Raw genomic sequence first — 20964 nt, 5'->3', positions numbered from 1 at the left:
ACAGTTCTTTGATCACAATCCAGTAGAATCAGAATTAGATAACCTGGTAACAAAAAATTGAAACTACATACACATTAAGAAATACAGTCTTCAGTCAAAGAAGAAATCATAAGACGACTGAAGAAAATCTTGAAAGCAATGGAAAGGAGACTATTTCATACCAAAACTTAAAGAAGACACCAGAAGTTATACTCTAAGGAGACTTCAGTGTCAAATGTCTTCAATTTCAAACATTTTTTTGAATTAAAGAAACTACTCATTTAAACCCATCAGAAAAGGGCAGCTCAATCAAAAGAAAGGAAGTAATTATAATAAAGATAAATTTTTAAACTAATAAAAAATATGAGGGGCAAATAATCTCAAAGTTGTTTCTATGAAAGACTAATGAAATAATAAAAAAAAACTTCACATGTCCTATTACGGATAAGAGAGGGGGAAGATGGGGTGTGGGAGGAGGTGGGGAGAGAGGGAAGGGGGATGGGGAAAGGGGGGTTTCAGGGAGGAGGGGACAGAGAGAGGGAGAGAGAGAGTTGCAAAACAGATAAGGATTGGGAACAGAGATATAAAATCAAATGCATAATATAAAAGAATCACTAAACTGCAAGGCACTTTATACTAATCAATTTGATAACCTAGAAGAAACGATGATTTCCTAGGAAAACCAAATCATCCAAATGATTCAAGAATGGAAAATTCAGAAGATGAGTTCCAAGATCAGACAGGTTTGCAGCTGGATAGCTGTCATTCTACTGTTAAATGGCAGCAGGCAATTAAGCAATAATAAGTCAATTCACTTGATGAAGCTGAGCACAATTTTAATACCCAAACCTGAGAGGGAGGAACGGGGAAGCTATGAACACATCTGGCTTAGGACAGATTAGTTAACAGAAACTGAACTAATGTTAGCAAATAACAGAAGTCAGGCATCTATCAAAGGACTATATCCTGAGACCAACATGGATTCATTCCAGGAAAATAAAGGGAGCTCAAGACCAGAAAATCAATAAGATTTACCTCATCACTAAATTAACTGTGAATAAACTCTTAAGACCATAAATGCATTTGATAGAAAATAAAGGCACCTGATAAAAGGTGAGCAGCCATTCTTTATAAAAATGAAGATAAAAACAGAAGGACGTTATTCAGGAGGTATTATTAACCAGGAAGCACTAGATCAAGAGGTAGATAAAATGAGCCCATATTTGTTAAACAGTGACAGAGCCCCATGCGTGCATGGATAGAGGCGAAAGAGCTCATGGATGAGCACCAGGCTGTCAACAGGTATTATAGGGACAAAGGCAGCGGTGAGGAGAGGAGAGTCTTAACAACAGGGAAGAAGGTAAAAGGAGGATTGCAGTTAAAAATTGTGCATGATACAAACACATGCAAACAAGACAGGATATTTCCCCGTGTATAGTTTCTTAAAACCCTGCACACATTACTGGAACTACCAACTCTTGCTTTCAGTTCCGCAGCCCTCGCGTGCTTTCCCAGTACCAGGATGCAGGGGTAGATCCTACGTTGGTGACATCCTATGTCATTGTACTCCTAAAGGGACAGGTGAAACAGCACAGGGGCTGCAGGTCAGAACTCAGGCATCGCTGTGCCCACCCCAGCTCCCTGCTCTCCCAGCCTCCACTTTGAAGCGGCGGGCATTTGGAGCTTTTAAGAAGCAGGGATCTGAGCAGTTCTCTGATTCCCCCTGGAGCCATCTGCATCCATCATGTTTCCCACAGCTCTCCCCGAGTGTTGGTGCTGGCTTCCCCCGAGTGTTCCCTTAGCTCCTAGCACATCCTTCTTATGAGAGCACCTAGTACTCCCCGTCAGAGTGATCTGTCTGTCACATGCGTCCATTGATCCACTTTGTGCTGGTTGAGGGCTGGAGCCCCCTCCTGTTAACTTCTCAAGTCCGTTTCTAATGCAGCAGCACCTGGCACTTAAGCACCCTGTCAGTACCTGCCAAATGAATGAAATGTAATCAAAACATAGTATGAAGTCTGTGTTTTGAAACTCCTTTTTGGAGCCGTTTGCTATCATTTTCCCAGGCAATTTAAAAAATTTCCAGCCTTGCTGCCAATAACCTGAAGGGGTAAAGGAATGCCGGCGTGCCCCATGGGACATGTAACTCTGGATGGTCCTTTGGCAGCAGGGACTTTGATAGCGCTCTTTCAAACCCAGCAGGATGGTGGAAGGGGTACGTGGCTGAGTGCCTCCCGGGTCTTACCCTGTGTGATGCCACCCAGTGCCTGCAGCTGCCCTCTGGAAGGTGTTGCTTTAGCGGCAAAGCCGGAGGGCACCAAGCGTGTGTCTGTCTCCAAAGTCCTGGGCACCACATCACAATGCCTTCCTGAGAAGCAGAATCAAGGACAGTTGCTGATCTTCATTCCTTCCCACCAAAGGTATCTCATATACCATCTTTGGAAGTTGGAGCCAGGGGGCGCCTGGGTGGCTCAGTCGGTTAAGTGTCTGCCTTCAGCTCAGGTTATGATCCCAGGGTCCTGGGATTGAGTCCCACACACTTGCCTCCCTGCTCAGCGGGGAGCCTGCTTCTCCTTCTCCCTCTGCCATTCCCCCCACTTGTGCTTTCTGGCTCTCTGTGTGTCAAATAAATGAATAAAATCTTTTTAAAAACTTTGGGACATACACTTTCGCCATTCTACTTTCCCTGGGGTAATTTGCCACCTCCCTGAATTTACCTGCATCTTTCCCAAAATCTACTTATCTTCCAGCCTTCTTGACCATAATGAGTCTATAAATTTTCAATAGACAGTGTGAACTTACACTTGCTAATATTTGCATAACATGCACCTCTTTCGATCTCAAAGAAAAGCTTCGCACTGCAATGGTCTCTAATCTCCAATTAGGTTCTGTTCCAGGATCCCACTGGAATTCTACACACCTGTCCCCTAAGATGCCATAATTGTGGTCCAGTTTCCCAGCCAGCCAAGGAAAGCACATGGGAAATCTTGCTGAAGTATGAGTAAGAGCCAACGAAAGGGAACATATTTATCTGCCTCGAATGCTGGGACCTGAGGAAAGCAAGTTCCATTACAGACAAATCAGGAAGGAGGTGCAGATTGCTTTTTATGTCACTCTGGAATGGAGGTCTGCCATTGATCATTAAGACCAATTCCTGCAATGCACTCACCAAAGTGATACTCACTTCGGAGTGGACAAAACTTAGGAATTGGCCAAGGGGAGCTCTGCTTACACTTTACACTCTCAGCATTTATTTGTATTAATTTCTTTATAGGGCAGTATAGAGACATGAGGCCACATTGAAAAAGCAAAGCTTGTCATCCTATGGCCTTGGGTCAAGAATAGAGATATTGCTGCTCATGTCAGTTTCAACCTCCAGTGGCCAAGGGTTTGATCTGATGCTCTTTCAAGTTTTCACAATAGCCTTTCTCAAGCTCAATGGCCAATAATCCCACAGGAGGAGATTTTAGGGCCCTCTCAAACTTCTGTTTTGCTATCTCTCCCCAGCCTGCTTCCTCTGCAAAAGTCACCACTTTGCCTGTGCATCTACCACCTCTTAGAGCCTTTGAAATCAGCCACGAATTGCACTGCTGATGCCTTCCATGACCACATATTGTTTACAGGAAAACTCTTCTTCGTTATGCCTTGCCAGTCAGAGTGACGGTTTCATCTGCAACCTGGACCAGGTTCGGGAAAGTTCTACACATAAATGTGAGCAAATGTCTTCTGTATTGAGAGACATGTACATTCTGTAAATGGACTCTATTGAAAAACTAATACATAGGGTACACTTATGTCCTGACCCAGCTGGAAGGAGGCACTTCATTTCCATCTTTCAGAAAATTGGTGTAACACATTGATTTTCCTAACAAAGCAGTTTTGTGTCCTCTACCAAAAGACTGTCATCGTAAGCAATAAGTTGCCTCTTTGGAGTGAACAAATTAATAAGATATTTTCTAAATTTCAAAATAACAAAGACAGAACGATGTCTGTAATGCTAAGTGCATCCCCTTAGTTGCAGGCCATTGTGTCATGGACCACCTGAGCAATGACACATGGCGGCCGGTAGTCTGATTTGTACATCAATTCACCTGGCAACCTGTTAAAAGAAAGTCTTGCACATGACAAGCTTTCAATAAGACACTGACAAGATGGCCAGGAAGCCCCCTTAGCTGGCTTTTTCAGGTGTCCAGACATCTAGTCAACCTACCTCACCAACTCATCACCATGCTTACTGGAGTAAACCCAATCTCTTCCTTCCCCCCTGGAGATGGGAGAAGAGCCACTCACACGTTTGTATGGAATTCTCATTCCCCCTTGCTCTGTCCCCACATGGCGCTGTCCCTGTAATAAATAAACAAATCTTTATGTCACCCGGAAGTTCCTGGGTCAAATTACACAACTTGGACAATTTTGGGTCACTACAGCCTTTTGTTTTTCTCTCCATCTTAAGCCTTCTGGGTGACCAACAGCTATCTAAAACTCATGTTGCTGCAATATGCTGTTTTTCTGCTTCATCTTCCTAGTAAAGTTCAGTATTTTCCCCTAAAGTTTGGTTTATCAGTATCTCCAGCGTCTATCTCCAGCTCGGGTCACGATCCCAGGTCCTGGTATCAAGTCCCACTCTGGACTTCCTGCTCTGTGGGAAACCTGGTTCTGCTCTGCCTCCCATCTCTTATGAATAAATTAAAAAAATCTTTAAAAATTAAAAAAAAACATTTCTATCTTCCCACTTTTAAAGATTAATTCTAGGAATTATTGCTTTAAATCCAAGTGTCCTATCTCTTTCTTAAAAAGTCTTCTCCAGGGAACCTGGGTGTCTCAGTTGATTAAATGTCTGACTCAAGATTTTGGCTCAAGTCATGATCTCAGGATCATGGGATTGAGCCCTAGTGAGGCCTCTGCGCTCAATAGGGAGTCTGCTTCTCTCCTTTTCCCTTTGCCCCACCCCCCTACTCACATGTGCACACACGTGTTGTCTCTCTCCCTCTCTCAATAAATAAATAAACAAATCTTTAAAAAGTCTTCTCCAAAGGGAGTTTGAGACATAGTCCAGTAAGGGGCTGGAAGAAAATATTATAAGTTTTATTCATATTTCATGTCATCCATTTAACTGTTTAGCTTTTGCATGTCATTTATAATGTGCATAATAATTTAGTAGAGTAGTAGAGTCTATAATTTATCAAAAATTTGCTTAAATTGGTGCTATGTCCGCAAATATTTTTGTATGTATGTATGTATGTATTTATGTATTTATTTATTTTTGTGAAAGAGAGGTGCACAGTAATAAAAGGAGATCACTGCTCCAGGGACCCAGATATTTCCCCAAGTCCTGTTTCCTTCCATTCCCTCTGGGATTCATTAGACCCCCTTAACACCAATCTTGTCCCTAAAACATGCCCTCTGCAGCACCAAGTTCAAATGCTTAACTCGGGCTATCACTGCAGGCTGTACCGGGATGACCTTAGGGAAAAGGGTGGTGGGTCTCACGGGTTTGCTGTGTCACCCCCATCAACAGTCCTTTGTTCTGAACAGCTAGTGCAGCCCACGTTTGCAATCACAGGCTCTGGCATCAGAGTGGGCGTAGATCCCAGCTGGCCCCTCAGTAGCAATATGACTTTGGGAAAGTTGTGTCATTTCTGGCCCAGACTTAAGGCTCATCCATAACGTGGAGGAGAAGACAGTGTGACCCTCAGTGGGCTGTTGAAAGGATCACGAGATGGTTGGTTCGACTCAGGTGCTCCGAGGTACCCAGCACACAGTAGGCCCACAGTAGAACAAAAAGTTGTTCTATTGATCTTATAGTTACTATTACTCATACTAACAAAACTGATCATTTGAGATGATTTTCAAGTGAAGTGTCTTTGCCTGGATTTCTAAGATTAACCTGCTTCAAAATGAATTCTGCTCTACAGTGAAAAACGAGCTAACCAGCAGGTTTCTTCTGCGTCTTTTCTGAACTTTTTAGGATCCTCTCTAGAGAAAGGTTCTAAAGGAAGGCAAAGTGCAAAAATACTCTTGCTTCAAAGGATGTGTAGGAAATGATTAATTTTGCCAAAAAACAGTGCTTTGAACATTAAAGATGTTTGACGAAGTTCACTGTACACAGTGTATCCCTCCAGGATTCATAAGTTGAAAACTCAATGTCCAAAGGGACATAACTAGGAGATGGGGTCCTTGGGATATGTTTAGGTCATCCTCATGGGCGAGATTAGTGTCTCCATGAGAGAGACCCCACAGAGATCCCTCACCTCCTCCACCTTGGAGGTTATAGTCATCTATGACCCAGGAAGTGGGCACTTGAACAGACACGGAATCTTCCAGGGTCTTGACCGTAGACTTCCCAGCTTCCAGAACTGAGAGAAATGTCTTTAAAGCACCTAGTTTATGGTGCTCTTGTTACATCAGCCCAAACTAAGATAAAGCTTGTCTCTTATGCTGAAAAATAACACAAATGTTAACAACAATTTAAAAAAGGAACATTGTGGCCAATGACATGTAATGAACATCATCTCTCCTCTACAGAGCCAAGAGCTTAATTAGTTTCGGGCAACTCAGTAGAGTATGATTAAACCAAAGAGCAGCAAGATGTCTAAATGCTCAAGTCCTCTGCCTCCTACTTTTCTGCCAAAACAAAAGAAAAGCCCTAGGCTGGTTTTGGTTGCCACCAAGCACAAAACAGCCAAATTCCAAATTAGAAAGCCTTGGGGTTTATTTGTGGATGTTTGGAATTACATAGAAGCTCTCTTTGATCATTCCAAAGGATGTTTCCCTGAAAGGTTACAAATACATCTCAGCCTACCAACCATCTCAGGCCTACCACAAAAATTATATATATACACTTTTAGCATTTTAAAATGTGTCTAAATTTCAGTTTCGGATCCAGTTTTGACTATTGTTATGGGCTTAGTTGGATGCCCCCAGATTCCTACGTTGACGTCCTAACACCCAGCATCTCAGAATGTGGCAGTATTCAGAGATGGGATTTTTAAAGAGGTGATAAAGGGAAAACGAGCTCACTGGGGGTGGGCACCAAGCCAACAGGACTGGTGTGCTTACAGGAAGAGGAGATTAGGACACAGACAATACAGACTGAAGGACAATCGTTTGAAGACAGAGTGGAGAACACAGCTATCTGCAAGCCAAGGAGAGACGTTTGAAGAATCGAACCCTATTGCCACCTTGATCTTGGACTTCCAGCGCCCAGAACCATGAGAAAATAAATTGTATGTTGCCTAAGCCACCCGGCTGTTGATATTTTGTTTACGACAGCCCATGACTCAGAAATTTGAGGACCTCCCCCCTAGACTTTATCCTGAAGTTCTGTTTCAGCTTCAGGGGCTTGTGTAATACTACTGTATCAAGGAGGGAGGCTCCTGCCATTCTTCACACTGGGTCATTGAGACACTGCACAGCTGTCCCCAGGGCTGGCTACATAATTTACAAGCCCCATGCAAAATGAAGATATAGGGCCCTTTGGGCAAAAACAGGGAGGAAGTGTTTGTTAAAGGTACTAAAATAGAAAGCTCATTTCCTCCATAGTCTGTCTTCTGAAGGGGCATGGCTGCTGTTTTCCATTTGCATTTAATGTCATTCCAAGCAAATAAAAATTTTAAAATGTGATTATGGGCATGATTTTTGCCATTCATCTTCGCAGGGTGCAATGTCAGTGTTAAATAATTCACGCAGGGATTCCACAGCTTGGGCACACCCACGTGCCCTCTTCTTATCAGAACCGTGGAAATCCTGCACAAGACCAGCTCTGCCGTCTTTACCTCACCTGGGGACTCAAACTTGTTCCACCGACCCTGCCGCCCTCGGCTTCCTGATGAGTAAGGAACTTGTCAGGATCAGGAGCCGGGGGCTGCCTTTCTTTCCCTTCCCTCCTAAGTCACCACTTCCAAGGCTTGGCTAACACAGGGAGGTGACATGAGTGAGAAAGGACAAGACAGGGTTCTGGGCTGCTCACAAGAGGCCACCGCCTCCTGCCGGTGCTCAGAGCAAGCTCTGGTCTGTAGGGAAGGCGAGCTCCGGTTGACTCGGTCATAGTCGTCACGTGGTCAGCGAGTCTCGTTGACCACCACTCACGAGGTGTCCATTTCCATGCTGTGCTCACCGGGCAGGGCGAGCAGTACATGCAAATGAGGAGGCAAGGAATGGTGGATACCCAAAGTGAGCTGTCCCCTCCACTATGTACGGGCTCCACTGTCCCACCTGTTATGCCCCAATAATGGTTCCATGATTAAAAGAGCGAGACTGATACAAAGCAAAGGTCAAACAAAGCTTTATTTCGCACCAAGCATCAAGAATCAAACTGACCAGCCAGGGCCGCTTCTCTTACAAAGAAGTCGACCCCTCTCTCCTTTACGGACTAGCTTTTAAGGGCAAAGGCCATGCGGTTGGGCCTGGCCATGCACAGGTGGCCAATGAAATTGTAACACACAGAGAGAGCTGCACAGTGATGCTAGGTGACCAATTGAATTACAACTTACCTTTTAGTAGACATTTGACCTAGCCTATCACCTTGGTTAGGATTGGCGCCCAAAAGACTCACAAAGGGCGGGACCCATACTCCTTGGTAGCTAGGGAGACAGTATGCAACTCTCCACTGATCAGATGTCTTTACCTGGCCTGACCCACCCTTGTATTTGGGCTTTGTTACCTGAGGTTGATTTCCGGGACTTGTTTTTAAGTAAGTCCCCTGGGAGAAGGGGAGCAGGGACAGCTTAAGGGTTAAACAACAAGGTTATTGTGTAACCTCAATGGAAGCCTCTGGCTAAAATATAAAATAGGTCCTTACACCACCCACTTCGCTCAAAAAACACAAAGTCAAAAATAAAACTGAGTAATTCCTAGACAGTGAGAGAGAAGCACACTGACTTCACCTTAGAACCCTTCTGAGGGCGGTGCTTGGCGGGGGTAGGGGCGTGTGGGGGGGTTGCGGGTGGATAATGGGACCTCTGAGGGTGTGGCCCAAAGGGCAGGGCCCTTTGTTTAGGGGCTTTCTGGGGGAGGGGCCCTTCTGGGAGCAAGGCCCTGGGTGGGGGCGTTCCCTCGGGGGGCAGGGCTGGGAGCAACCCCAGAAACCTGGCCCACAGAGAAGCTGGTCCTGTCTCTCCCTCTGCTCCCTTTCCCCAGGGACCCCTAGGCTTGGAGACTAAAGTCAAAATTAAAGCCATATGTCTAAATGGTTCATACTGTGGTTGGGTAGTGTTTTTAACATATTAATTGACTGGTTTTTCTCAGTATTTGTCAAACCTTTCCCAACTCAAGGCTTTCTCTTAAGCAGCAGCGCAAGGCTGGCCCTTCAGTTGGGTCAAGCTGTTTGGTGATTCTGTGTAAAAATCCATCCTCTTGCGCTGCTCAGGAGGGCAGTGTTGCGTCCTAGGATAAACATAAATATATATCAAATGTGTTTACAAATTATATTTATATGTATACATTTAATTCTATGTTTACATATATATGTATAAAATAAAAATAAAAATATTGTTTAAAAGGCTGTTTTGCGGGGCGCCTGGGTGGCTCGGTGGGTTAAAGCCTCTGCCTTCGGCTCAGGTCATGATCCCAGGGTCCTGGGATCCAGCCCCGCATCAGCCTCTCTTCTCAGCGGGGAGCCTGCTTCTCCCCATCTCTCTGCCTGTTTCTCTGCCTACTTGTGATCTCTGTCTGTCAAATTAATAAATAAAATCTTTTAAAAAAATGCTGTTTTGCGGGGAACCTGGGTGGCTCAGTCCTTAAGTGTCTTCCTTCCACTCAGGTCATGATCTTAGGGTCTTGGGATTGAGGCCCATATTGGGCTCCCTGCTCAGCAGGAAGCCTGCTTCTCCCTCTCCCACTCCCCCTGCTTGTATTCCTGCTCTGTCTCTCTGTCAAATAAATAATTTTTTAAAAAGAAATACTTTATTAAAAAAAATAAGTAAAATGCTATTTTGCCCTCTATCCTGGTAAGATGGAACACATTCCTAACAAGAGATCTTCCTTGACTCCGTGATAAAAATTTAACATTGTCTTAATGAATCCTCACAACATCCGCCCCCCCCAACCCTTCTCAGATGTTACAATTAAGGTTCAGTGAAGTCCAAACACTTGGCCTGAGGTAATATACCCAGTATGTGGCCTCTTGCCATAGTCTAGCAGCCCAAATTGGGGGTGAGGTTGTTTGAGTGTCATTGGCCATGATGAAAAAGCTGAAAGATGAAAAGAAGTGTAGTCTTGCTTTTTGGCCCCCCAAAAAAAAAAAAAAAAAGGATTTAGAAAGAAAGAGACCTGTCGCCCAAAGGAGGAGGCTCCCCACTGATCCCGGCTGGGCAGAAGTCAGAGCAGAAGGGTAACTCCCATCACCAAGGAGAATGGGCTTCTCCTTCATACAAAAGCATAGGATCCCTCTCACCCGATATTTTTCTGTCCCATAGTCATCCCCCTGTGCCTGCCCCATAATAGCATTCTCAGGAAATGGCTGAGAGATACATTCAACTTGCAGAATTACAGCAAATAAAGTAATCTTTGACCCATCCTGGGAGCTTCTGATTACTGGGAGGGGCCAAGCCATCCTAGGGCAAGTGCACTTATTTCAAGAACCAGTAAAATGACTCCAAGAGTATCATAAAGGCTAGTGATCATGACTGGTCCAGAAATATTCCTGGGACTCCCTTTTAACATCCCTCCCATCATTTCTTCTCATCTCCAAGGGAATGGTACTTAGGTATTCTGAAAGAAATATGCATGACTGGTAAACTGTGTGTGACCCCTGCCACCTAATTCATCCCTCACCAGCATTTAACACTGATGGTTTGAAGGATGGCTACTCCCCTGGCAGGGCAAGAGCTGAAGCAGAATGTATGGGGCGAGGTGGCTCTTCCTCCTGGATATAAATAATTAAACCCAGTAGCCACCCTTCCTGCCTGGCCACTGTCATTTAGGTATGGCTGATTATCCCTAAATGGGAATGAGTTGGGGGCGGGAGTGGGGGAGGGAAGCAGGTGATGGTCCAAAAAACTACAGTAGCTGCCACTGAGGGTCCAACCTGGCATTAGACTGAGCTCAAGTCCTGATTCCATCATATATGAGCTGTATGAACTTGGAAAACTGAGTTCAACTCTCGAAGCATCTGCTTTGCCCCCCCTTGGAGTGAGAATAGTCAGTAGTATTGAATTCACAGGGCTTGTTAGGAGGATTAAAGTAGATACTGTTCATTTAGCACAGTTCCTGGCCTATAGAAGGCACACATAAAAGTTGATTATCGTTTTTATGGACCTCCAAATTTAAGCCTTCTATAAAGAACCAAATGATATCTCTGAAAAATACCAACTGCCTACAAGGTTGTAGGGAAAGTGGTATCTATGTTGACCTGATTAGAAAAAAGTGGAAAATCTCTCTTGTTTAAGCCTTGTTGAAAATTTTCTAAACTCTGTCCGCTCTTCTGCTTTAGTAATTAGAACAAACGTTGGAGACTCGTGGTTTTCTGATAATTGAGTTGCTCGTTGTAACTCAGGGCAATTCGACATTAGTGTTTATTTTAAAAATTACCGCAAATGAAGATAAGTGGTGAGACGTGCACTAAATTTGATGAAAATCCTGACGTGAGTGTTTCTTCTTGGGATTCTCTCTCTCTCTCTTTTTTCTCCTATAATCTGAGAGAGGATTAGATTCTACTTGGGTGATGGCTCAGGTCAAATGTGTGGTTTTGCAGGTGCCTAGCCTTTCACAGACAATCTTGGAAGCACCATCATTGTCTCTGTAAGAAAACGGAGGGAAAGATGTGATTTTAACACTCAGCCTACAACAGTTCAACAATCTACCAATGTGAATTTAGAAACGCTGAGCAGGTCCCCCTTCTAGTAAGGAATATCTCTCCCGTTTTCTTATAATACCTGAGATTCTACAACTGAGCAATCTACTCTTTTGTGTAAAACAGCTTCCCAGGATTGTTTCTCCTTTAAACGCAAGTGAACTTTGGGGATGGCACTCAGATCCCTTTCTTTTACTGGACAGCTGTGGAGCAGAGGTTGGGTGTGTTTCAAGAGGGAAAATATCCACAAGGGGACAGAAAAAGAACATAAATGTACAAAATCCCATTTTCCATGAATGTAAAAAGCTAACTTCCAGGGGAGCCTGGGTAGCTCAATTGTTAAGCATCTGCCCTTCGGCTCAGGTCATGATCCCAGGGGCCTGAGAATCCAGCCCCACGTCGGGCTCCCTTCTCAGTGGAAAAACGTGCTTCTCCTTCTCCCACTCCTCCTGCTTGTATTCCCTATCTCATTGTGTCTCTGTCAAATAAATAAATAAAATCTTTAAAAAAAAGTGAACTTCCAATATGTATTTTTTCCTTTGCTCTAAATATCTCAATGTTCACTTGTTGAAAGCAATTGATTGAAGCCCTGGGAAGAAATGGTAGATTGAAGCACTCATCGGAGTTGTTTGTCCTGCTTTGCAGGGGTCTGGCTGCACTAAATTATTTCAAGAAGTATTAATTATCTAAGTCACTCAGAAGAAGCCATTTACCTATTTCATTTTCTTTCTTTTTTTTTTTTTGAAGAGAATCTTTTTTTTTTTTTAAGATTTTATTTATTTGTCAGAGAGAGAGAGGGAGCGAGAGCGAGCACAGGCAGACAGAGTGGCAGGCAGAGACAGAGGGAGAAGCAGGCTCCCTGCCGAGCAAGGAGCCCGATGTGGGACTTGATCCCAGGACGCTGGGATCATGACCTGAGCCGAAGGCAGCTGCTTAACCAACTGAGCCACCCAGGCGTCCCCCTATTTCATTTTCTGTGGTTCTTGATCCTTCCCCCAAATTCTCACAGGCCTCCGCAGCTGGCACAGAGTCCGCTCCCATAACTATAATCCCTGTCCCATACACTCACCTCCATCATACATCATACATACCTGATAAAACCCCACCTTGGTAAAAACCCAACCCTCTGTCCACCCTACGTCTGCCCCTGGCAGCTGAACGTGGTTGGTTAGAAAAGCAACGATGCTGGAAGCTTTCACATTAAATTCTTTTTTTTTTTTAAAGATTTTATTTATTTATTTGACAGTAGGAGAGAGGAAGGGAAGAGATCACAGAGAGAGAGGGAGGGAAGCAGGCCCCCTGCTGAGCAGAGAGCCCGATGTGGGACTCCATCTCGGGACCCTGAGATCATGACCTAAGCTGAAGGCAGCAGCTTAACCCACTGAGCCACCCAGGCGCCCCTTTCACATTAAATTCTCAGCCACAAATCCAAGTATGTTTCTCTGACCGTCAGAATCTCCACTCTTCTCATCAAATATTTTGACTATTTCACATCTTTTTTCCTCCAACCTTAAGCCAGGGCTTCTCAACACTGGCCACACTTTTGAATCACCTGGAAGACTTTAAAACACAGGAGTGCCCACCTCCAGAGGATCTGATCTAATTGGTGTAGAACCAATTAGATTAATATCCAATTAGGGTCTGGATAAAAGTCTGCTTTTAAAATTCTCCCAGTGATTCTAATGTACAGCCATTTTGTTCAGAGTGAGAACTGAACACCTTCCATCAGATACAGCTGATGACCGACCATTCTGATGATTTCACTGAGAAAAGTAAATTGGGGGCACCTGGGTGGCTTCAGCTCAGGTCATGGTCTCAGGGTCTCGGGCTCTCTGCTCAGCTTCTCCCTCTTCCTGCCTCTCTGCCTACTTGTGATCTCTCTCTTTCTCTCTGTGTCAAATAAATAAATGAATAAAATATTTTTTTAAAAAAGAAAGAAAAACAAATTGGGTGGGTGTCTAGGTGGCTAAGTGGTTAAGCATGTGAATCTTGGCTCAGGTCATGAGCTCAGGGTTATGGAATCGAGCCCCACGTCAGGCTCCATGCTCAGCGGGAAATCTGATTGAGATTCTCTCCCTCTCTTTCTGTCTCTTCCCCCTGCATGTGCGTGCTCCTGCTCTCTCTCTCTCTCTCTCTCAAATAAATCTTGAAAAGAAAATCAAATCGGTAAGGAAAGAAGACCCACAGAATCCCACTAAGTTTACCTGGGTGGAATCCTTACTCCAATCCCTTCTGAGTGAGGACAAGCCCCTCCACTTGGGGTTTCTTCTCATTTCCCTGATCTCTGAGTATGAATGTGCTCAAGGACCCAACCTCAGACTTCTCCTCTGTCTACACTGAGTCCTTGGTGACTGTCCCTCTTCTACCATCTATCTCCTGATGACTCCACATCTCCACCTCAAGTCCAGACCTGGATTTTGAACTTTCTTCCACTGCCTGCTTTTCAGATCTACCTAGATGAGTTAAACCCAACATGTTCAAAGCCAAGCTCTTATTCTTCTCGAGCTCTGCTGGTCTTGCAATAGCTCAAACAGGAAACTGTAGAGTCATTCTTGATTCATCTCTTTCTTTCACTGCCCACGTTTAATTATTTGGTAGAAGCTGTGGATTCTATCTTCAAAATATATTCTAAATCTGACCAGTTCTCCACACTTCAGTTACTCCCACTGTGGTCCAAAACAACATCTTCTATGAGTTATTGTAATAGTCTCCTATCTGGTCTTCTGGATTCCATCTTTGCTCTGTTCTAGTTTATTTTCCACTCAGCAGTTAAAGCAATCCGTTTAAGACAAAAGTCAGACCTTGTTATTTCTCTGCTCTAAGATCTCCAATGGCTCCCCACTTCACTCAATACAAAATTCAGTCTTACAAAATTTAACATTCAACTTCCTTCTCAATTCATCTCCTACCTCTTCACTCAGCTGTCTGCCTCCACTCACCAGCCTCCTTAGTGTTTAACAGAGTACAGCAAGTGCATGCCTCCCTTGGGGGGTTGCACTTGTTTCCTCTTCTTAAATGTACCCGTCTTGTTCTCTGAATCCACTCAAGGATCTGCCAATGTCTTCTTATCAGAGTAATCTCCCCTAACAGCACACACACCCAGCACCATCACAATCAACATAATTTCTGTCCCTCTCTACTTTTGACTTCTTATCAACAGCTGACATATTATATATTTATTTATTTACTATCTGTTCTCTCTCTTCTATTTGAATGCATGTGCTATAAAAATGGTATTTGTGGGTTTTTTTCCTGATTTATTCTGTGTTCAGAAGAAGATTTGATACATAATACTCAGTACATTATTGAATGAATGAATCAATCAATCAATCAATGGAAATATCAGGTTATCTCAATCATAAGAGAGATTTCTCTCAAGCATTTTCTATAGTATTGCCCTATTTCATTCTCTGCATTTCTGGGTTGATTAGTAGATAAAATCATCATGTAAAATCAGTTTGAGCAAGGTTGGATCCTTAAGCTTCTATGTCACCTAGGACTTCAAATGTCACGGTGTACCATGCACATTTGCCTCCAGCCTTCTCCCACATATTTTGGTCATGGTTCAGCAGCTGTGGCATCGTTCAGCTTTCTTTTTCCATCCCCTGTCTCAATTCCAGGAGGTCCTCCTTGGCTTTGGGCCCCCTCCTTGTGGGTGATAAAGGCAATGTAGGGAGAGGCAGCAGCTGCCCTGACTCACCCCTGATTTCTCCATTCATACTGATCCAGTAACACATAGCCTGTGCAGTACAGGGCTGGCCAGGTCAGTCTCTGCCACCTTAGGACCTCATTTTTTTCCCTGCGGCAGCTTGGCCTTTTGCAAAATCAGAAGTTGTAAAAGTACAAACAGGAGACAATATGCCATATTTTATGGATTTTAAGATGCCCCTCCCCTCCCATTTTCTTTCACATCTCCAATGTCAGGAATTGTCTTATAGTTAAAGCTGAGCAGGTGGAAGTCCCTATAAAGTTACCACAGCTTGACCCTGTGCCATGTGGTTACTGCTCCTAGGGCACAACTGTTCATCTACATCCCTTGGCATGCCAAGCCACAGGCCTTTTGAGGACAATTTAAAGAAAGAAAATTAACTGTTTATTATATGAAAATCTCAGATAAGGAAATAAAAAAGAAAAAAAAAAGAGAAACCCCACCAGCATCAAACCAAGCAGAACGGAGGGGTGGCAATTTGGATGACCTCAGAATACTTTTATAAGAAGTGCAGCATGCAAAACAATCTTGAGAAAGGAGAACAAAGCTGGAGGTATCAGTTTCTTGGATTTCAAGATATACTACAAAGTTATAGTAATCAAAACAGTAGGGTACTGGGAGAAAATATACGCATAAATCAATGGAAACAGGATAGAGAGCCCAGAAATAAATCCACAATTATATGGTCAATTAATCTTTGACAAAGGAGGCAAGAATATGTAACAGAAGAAAGTCTCCTCAAAAACAGTGTTGGGAAAACTGTAGAGCCATATGCAAAAGAATGAAACTAGACCACATTCTTTTACCATACATGGAAAGAAACTCAAAATGTATCAAAGATCTAAATGTGAAATCTGAGGTGTGCCTGCCTGGCTCAGCCTGTATAGCATGTGACTCTTATTCTTTTTTTTTTTTTTTTTTTTTTATTTGTCAGAGAGAGAGCGAGTGAGAGCACAGGCAGACAGAGTGGAAGGAAGAGTCAGAGGGAGAAGCAGGCTCCCTGCGGAGCAAGCAGCCCGATGTGGGACTCGATCCCTGGACGCTGGGATCATGACCTGAGCCGAAGGCAGCTGCTTAACCAACTGAGCCACCCAGGCGTCCCATGTGACTCTTATTCTTGAGGCTGTGAGTTTATGTCCCACATTCAGTGTAAAGCTTACTTAAAAAAAATTAAATGAATAAATGAGAGACCTGAAACCATAAAACTCCTAAAAGACAATAAGCAGTAATCACTTGGAGATTGGTTTTAGCAACATTATTTGTGGATATGTCTGCTTAGACAAGGGAAACAAGAACAAAAATAAATTATTAAGACTACAACAAAATAAAAAGCTTTTGCACAGTAAGGGAAACCTGCAACAAAACCAAAAGGGAACCTACAGAATGGGAGAAGATAGTGGTGAATGATAAATAAAGGATTAATAACCAAAATATGTAAAGAACACACACACACACACACAAAACCCCCCCAAAACCCAACATATAATCCAATTGAAAAATGGGCAGAGGACTTAATAGACATTTTTCCAAAAAATACATACAGACATCCAATAGATATGTGAAAAGATGCTCAATATCACTCATCATCAGGAAAATAAAATCAAAAACACAGGTAGATCTATCACCTTATACTTGTCAGAATGGCTAGTATTAAAAAGACAAGAAAGAACAAGTGTTGGCCAGGATGTGGAGAAAAAGGAACCTCTGTGCATTTTTAGTGGGAATGTAAATTGGTGCAACAACTGTGGAAAACAGTATGGAGGTTCCTCAAAAAATTAAAAATAGATTTACCATATGCTTCAGTAATTCTAGTACTTGATATTTACACAAAGGAAATAAAAACACTTGATTCAAAAAGATATATGCCCTCCTAGGTTTTCTGCAGCACTATTTATAATAGCCAGGATATGGAAGCAGTCCAGGTGTTCATCAGTAGATGAATGGGTAATGATATGGTGTATATAGATATATAATGGAATATTATCCAGCTATAAAAAAGAATGAGATATTGCCATTTGTGACAACATGGCTGGATCTAGAGGGTATTAGGTTAAGAGAAAGAAGTCAGATCGAGAAAGGCAAATACCATATGATTTAACTTCCTTTTTTTTCTTTTTAAGATTTTATTTATTTATTTCAAAGAGAGAGAGAGATCACAGGTAGGCAGAGAGACAGGCAGAGAGGCAGGTGAAGCAGGGTCCCCACCGAGCAGAGAGCCCGACTCGGGGCTCGATTCCAGGAACCTGGTATCATGATCTGAGCCAAAGGCAGAGGCTTTAACCCACTAAGCCATCCAGGGGCCCCTGTAATTTCACTTCTATATGGAATGTAAAAAAAGAAACAAGTGAACAGACCAAAAAAAAAAAAAAAAACCAGAAATAGACTCTTAAATACAAAGAACAAACTGGTGGTTATGGGAGGGAAGGTGGATGGGGGATGGGTGAAATAGGTGAAGGGGATTAAGAGGTACAAATTTCCTGTTATCAAATAAATAAAATAATTTCCTGTTCTCATCTGGAGATGAAAAGTACAGCATTGGGAATACAGCCAATGATATTATAATAATTTTATATGGTGATGTGATGATATACTTACTGTGGTGATCACTGAGTAATGTATAGAATTGTCAAATTACTATGTCATACACCTGAAACTAATTTAACATTGAATGTCATCTATATGTCTAATAATAATTTTTTAAGTGCTGCATGACAGAAGCTCTGGGTGGCTCAGAGGAACATATTGTAAGAAAAATCTGGGCACTGAAATCTCTCAGTTAGAAAGTAAATAAAAGTAGTGAGATTCTTAATGTGAGTTTGGAAAAACGTTAACCAAAAATTTTAACTTTTATTTTTATGTATGCATTAAGGCCATACGTGATAAAAATCTGTCTAAATACTTACTAAAGAGCTTTTTGAATACATTTAAATTAAAATATTAATGAAAAGAAAACATTGTATCATAATTTGAATGGTAGCGTTTTTTGTTTCTTATTAAACTATACCAGGAAAGGAGGCCAAGACTCAATGAAATATGGCTATTATCCCCAGTTTCACAAGAGCATGAACCTCTCTGGCTTAACAAAGCCTAAGGAATCTACTACAGAAATGGATTGTTCTTACTACCCTGGAGCCTTTTGTGCAGACTATGAACCAAAAGCTCAATATTAATCTTAAAATTAATTATATTACAAAGTTGTATTATTTGGAAGATGTGTTTAAATGACTCAAAGTTAAAAGATCTCAGTATAATGCTGGTTCTATAATTATCCTCCCAGACAACATTACTTGTAAAACTTAATGATGTAGAACCATAATCATAGCATCGAGGAGGTTGCCAAGCAGATGGGAAAGTTTTTTGCTTTTTGTTTTCCAGTGGTTTTCTTCCGTTTCCTCCCCTCCTTTCACAAGGAGAATCAGCCACCTGTTTTTAAAGGCTGAAGTATTTTTACTGTTCTTGGTCGGAAGCATTTGTTTAAACAAAGTAGCACTTGGTTGCTAAACCCTTGATTCTAAATGGACATAGCCATCTCATTTTTGTTGGGCCAGGGTTTGGATAGCAATTTGATTTCCCAGTCTGTTTCTTTTGTGACCATATAATCCTCTCCCAGTGTTGCATGCTCTGTGAGCTACAAGCACTTGAGAGCTCATAAGCACAAACACTCTAAGGTTTCTTTGGGATTAGCACCATACAAGTGCAGATTTGGGACAATGGAAGATTGTGTCCATCCTTGTAACTGTTACTGCTCTACTTCCTGCTTCCTCTGGGTAGCAAAGCAAGCCACTGTTTTTAAAATACACACTCACTTTAGCTGCTGACTTTTTCATTGGCTGCCTGGAGAAGAGAAGGAGTTCTTGCCTATGTATTTCAGTGTTTTGATCCCTTTCAATTATTTTTTAAAATATATATCATTAAATTTTACAGGAGTATTACAGAATTCCTAATTGCAGAATTTGAACTTGAGCTACGCAGTCTTACTTTTCGTCTTCAATCTATGTGTCATTGACCTTTTTAAGTCTGATTACCTGTATGAACTCTCTTCAGAATCTTTCCTTGGTTAACACAGTATAGAGAAGTGCTGGAAACCAGTTCTTTTCTGTGACACAATTCTTCCAACGGAGTTGAAATGCTTTGCAAACAATTTCACGTATATCAGCCAATTCATATACAAAGCAATGTCATGTGAATCCTTTCCTTTTTATATATCATCTTTCAGTGATGATCAGGAATTCATGCTGGTACAGAGACTCTGGTTTGGGAGGAGGAAACAGGGGCTTGCGAGGGGAGGTCGTGAGCAGAAGCTGCTCACCTGCTGTTAGAACTGACCATAGCTGGTGGTCCCAACATCTTCACCCTTTATGCATCTGCATCCTTTATGCATCAAATAGCAATATGCCTTTCCCTTTCGTGTAATCCTTATTTAGTTAATACCCAGTAGGATTTGCAAGCCCTTCACACCTCTGTGGATTTATTTTATTTCAGAGTGCAAGTGACTTTATGGCCCAATTACCATCATTGTGACTTATTGCATTATTGTGGGAGAGCGAGAGAAGCAAGAAACGCCTGATCATGTGTATCGTCATCAACGGAATGAGTGCCACACACTCCAGGCCAAGGCAGAGGGATGGATGAAACCTTTCTGATCTGTTATTTATCAGAACACTGAAGCCTGGGTGATTGTGCCGTATTTTAACAGAAAAGTGTGTCAAATGTATGGGTGAAGATGTTGCAATGGTGCTATTAGAGTAATTAATATTTGGAAGGTAATGAATATTTTGAGTTTAAAGATGTCAAAGGTCAAAGGCGGGAGGAATGACTAAGATCGGATGTTGACCCCCTCAAATTACAGGGGTATTGAAGCGAAACTGAGTCACCACCTGACCCCAGGAATGAACCGGCAAGGCGGGCTCCTTGTTAGAGCAAGGCTCCCGGAAGCCAGATAGCCCTTGCGCTTGCAAGAGCTCAAGGCACAGCCGGCTGTGGAGCACGGAAGCAGCAGCAGCCACAGCAGCCGCGGGAATCGTGACCCTCGGGCCCGGCGCCTACCGGGAATTTCCGCAGCGCCTGGTTCAGAACCACCGGGGCGGACAGCTCCCCGCGGCCGCCGGCGCCAACTGTGGAAGCTGACTGAGAGCGCGGGCTTCACGCTCCGTGAGCCGGCTCAGGTGGCGGGAAGACCGGCTGCGTCACCCCCAACCCCCGACACCCACTCGGTTCCTCCCTCCCCCCTGCCGGGCCGCACTTGGCCTGCGGGAGGCCGTCCCGGGCCACACGTCCCGCAGTTGAGGAAGCCACCGGCCGCCCTCCCCCTTGCCGCCGCCGCCGCTGCTCTCCTCGCCCCGCTCGGCCGAGGGGTGTGGGGCGTGCCCCGCGCGGGCCCCGCCCCGGCCTGCTCCCCTTTGGCCGGCGGGCCCGAGGTGTGAGGAGGCGGGGTCCGTCTCTGGCGGCTCGCGCCCGGGAAGGTCGGCCAGGGAGCGCGGGATGC

At 43.4% G+C, this 20964-nt stretch overlaps 1 protein-coding gene across 1 annotated transcript in view; it reads right to left on the bottom strand.

Moving 5' to 3' along the window:
• Positions 1 to 20964, bottom strand: part of LOC131822047 (conserved oligomeric Golgi complex subunit 2-like) — a 502532-nt gene that overhangs the window by 238029 nt on the left and 243539 nt on the right. The gene's annotated exons all lie outside the window — the stretch shown is intronic.

The sequence above is a fragment of the Mustela lutreola genome, chromosome X (assembly GCF_030435805.1).
Source record: "Mustela lutreola isolate mMusLut2 chromosome X, mMusLut2.pri, whole genome shotgun sequence".
In the NCBI taxonomy this organism is placed as follows: domain Eukaryota; kingdom Metazoa; phylum Chordata; class Mammalia; order Carnivora; family Mustelidae; genus Mustela; species Mustela lutreola.
The sequence above is the reverse complement of the archived record's forward strand: the minus strand, read 5'-3'. Positions and strand labels throughout refer to the sequence as shown.